We start from the raw sequence: 3,376 nt of genomic DNA on the forward strand, positions 1-3,376 counted from the left end.
GTGAGCAAACACTGTTGGAAAAGTGGTGCCAGTACACTTGCTCAGTAGAGCATTGCCACAAACTTTCAATTTGCAAAGAACACAGGATCTGTGAAGTGCAACAAAGTGAAGCACAATAAAATAAAACAAAGTATGCGTGTATTATTAAAAATGGAAAATCTGAAAAAAATTCTATCACTGGCAAACAAAACAATAATATGTTAAAGAGCACACAACACAAAGAGGAAGAGCAATTTATTAAATTGGAAGATAAGTCTAAAGAAGTCACCTAGAATGTACCACAGGAAGTTTAAATAATGGAAAATATGAAAGAGAAATTTAGACAGAAGATCCAGCATATGATAGTTATCTGTGAAAGACACTACAGTGAACAAAGAAAGATATAATATTTTTAAAGTTTTCAGAAGTGAAGATATAAACCCTCAGATTGAAAGAGCTCCTTAACTCCCCAGACTAAACAAAGATGCAACACTGTAGTGAAACTACAGAACACCAAGAAAAAAGAGAAAAAAGTGTGAAAGCTGCAAGAGAGAAAAGATAAACTACCTTCAAAGGAACAATAATCAAACCAATAGGAATCCTATCAAAGGCAACAATAGATGCACAAATAATAAGATGCACAAATATATTTTCCCCAAAATAATAAGGGAAAATAACATAACCTACAATTCCATACCTAGCTAAACAATCACCTAAGAGTTCAAATAAAAGCAGACTGTCCAAGATATAAAAACTAAGAACTTGGGCACTCCCAGTGGAGGCAGAGGAGCCGAGCGGGAACCATGGCCAGTACAGTCATAGCAGTTGGACTGACCATTGCTGCTGCAGGATTTGCAGGCCATTATGCTTTGCAAGCCATGAAGCATACGGAGCCTCAAGTAAAACAAGTTTTTCAAAGTCTACCAAAATCTGCCTTCAGTGGTGGCTATTACACCTTCAGAGGTGGGTTTGAACCCAAAATGACAAAACAGGAAGCAGCATTAATACTAGATGTAAGCCCTACTGCCAATAAAGGAAAGATAAGAGATGCTCATCGACCAATTATGCTTTTAAATCACCCAGACAAGGGAGGATCTCCTTATATAGCAGCCAAAATCAATGAAGCTAAAGATTTACTAGAAGGTCAAACTAAAAAGTGAATTAAATATATGATGAATTTTAAGTTCTCACTCATTTATATATATGAATACCAGCTTTTTATAATAAAATGCCTCAAAGCTACACATTTTTAAAATTAGCATAAGCTAAATCAAAGCCTTGCTATAAATTTGAGGATTTAAAATCAGATTATAGAATATTTGTAGGTTAATACTCAATAATTATGGATAAATGCATGCCATCTGAAGTGTTGTTCATTACTCATTTGTCAAATAATTTGGTACCTATTTCAAGACAAAGTGAACAAGGGAGTCTCTCCCTAAAGGAATCCCCAATCTGATGGGAGACAGATAAACTGATAATTAAAATACAATGTGATAAATATGATGGAATTAACACACGTTGTTATAGTAGGGGATCATCTCATTGGGACAGAAGGCTGTTCAAGGAACAGAGGACTCCCCCAGCCACTTAGAACCTTGAACTTAAAAATGAATTTAGCCAAAACTTAGCCTAAGAAATTGATCTAGGTATGTACTTATCATACATATCTTCCTCTGCAATTTTTTGGAAGCATTTGAGAAGGATGGGTATTAGCTCTTCTCCAAATGTTTGATAGAGTTCACCTGTGAAGCCATCTGGTCCTGGACTTTTGTCTGTTGGAAGATTTTTAATCACACTTTCAATTTCATTACTTGTGATTGGTCTGCTCATATTTTCTATTTCTTTCTGGTTCAGTCTTGGAAGCTTATACCTTTCTAAGAATTCATCCATTACTTCCAGGTTGTCCATTTTATTGGCATAAAGTTGCTTGTAGTAGTCTTTTATGATGCTTTGTATTTCTGCAGTGTCCATTTTAACTTCTCCTTTTTCATTTCTAATTTTATTAATTTGTGTCCTCTCCCTCTTTTTCTTGATGAGACTGGCTAAAGGTTTATCAATTTTGTTTATCTTCCCAAAGAACCAGCTTTTAGTTTTACTGATCTTTGCTATTGTTTTCTTTGCTTTTATTTCATTTATTATTGATTTTTATGATTCCTTTCCTTCTACTAATTTTGGGTTTTGTTTGTTCTTCTTTCTCTAGTTCCTTTAGGTGTAAGTTTAGATGGTTTATTTGAGATTTTTCTTGTTTCTTGAGGTAGGCTCGTATTGCTATAAACTTCCCTCTTAGAACTGCTTTTTCTGCATCCCATAGGTTTTGGATCGTCGTGTTTTCATTGTCATTTGTCTCTAGGTATTTTCTGATTTCCTCAGTGATCTCTTGGTTACTTACTATTGTATTGTTTAGCCTCCATGTGTTTGTGTTTTTTACGTTGTTTTCCCTGTAATTTATTTCTAATCTCATAGTATCATGGTCAGAAAAGATGCTTGATATGATTTCTATTTTCTTAAATTTACCGAGGCTTGATTTGTGACCCAAGAGGTGATCTACCCTGGAGAATGTTCCATGTGCACTTGAGAAGAAAGTATAATCTGCTATTTTCAGATGGAATGTCCTATAAATATCAATCAAATCTATCTGGTCTATTGTATCATTTAAAGCTTGTGTTTCCTTATTAAATTTCTGTCTGGATGATCTGTCCATTGGTGTAAGTGAGGTGTTAAAGTCCCCCACTATTACTGTGTTACTGTCGATTTCTGCTTTTACAGCTGTTAGCATTTGCCTTAGGTATTGAGGCGTTCCTATGTTGGGTGCATATATATTTATAATTGTTATATCTTCTTCTTGGATTGATCCCTTGATCATTATGTAGTGTCCTTGTCTCTTGTAATAGTCTTTATTTTAAGTCTATTTTATCTGATATGAGTATTGCTACTGCAGCTTTCTTTTGATTTCCATTTGCACAGAATATCTTTTTCCATTCCCTCACTTTCAGTCTGTATGTGTCCCTAGGTCTGAAGTGGGTCTCTTGTAGACAGCATATATATGGGTCTTATTTTTGTATCCATTCAGTGAGCCTGTGTCCCTTGGTTGGAGCATTTAATCCATTTACATTTAAGGTAATTATCAATATGTATGTTCCTATTACCATTTTCTTAATTGTCTTTTGTTTGTTTTTGTAGGCCCTTTTCTTCTCTTGTGTTTCCCACTTAGAGAAGTATCCTGAGCGTTTGTTGTAGAGCTGGTTTGGTGGTGATGACTTCTCTTGGCTTTTGCTTGTCTGTAATTCTTTTGATTTCTCCATCGAATCTGAATGAGATCCTTGCCGGGTAGAGCAATCTTGGTTGTAGGTTCTTCCCTTGCATCATTGCATTTAAATATATTGTGCCACTCCCT

General features: G+C 35.1%; 1 pseudogene; it reads left to right on the top strand.

Moving 5' to 3' along the window:
• The first annotated feature begins 782 nt into the window (after positions 1-782).
• On the top strand, positions 783-1,139 carry LOC114883946 (annotated as a pseudogene).
• The last annotated feature ends 2,237 nt before the right edge of the window (positions 1,140-3,376 follow it).

The sequence above is a fragment of the Monodon monoceros genome, unplaced genomic scaffold, assembly GCF_005190385.1.
Source record: "Monodon monoceros isolate NGI ecotype Baffin Bay Population unplaced genomic scaffold, NGI_Narwhal_1 Super_Scaffold_10, whole genome shotgun sequence".
Taxonomy (NCBI): Eukaryota; Metazoa; Chordata; class Mammalia; order Artiodactyla; family Monodontidae; genus Monodon; species Monodon monoceros.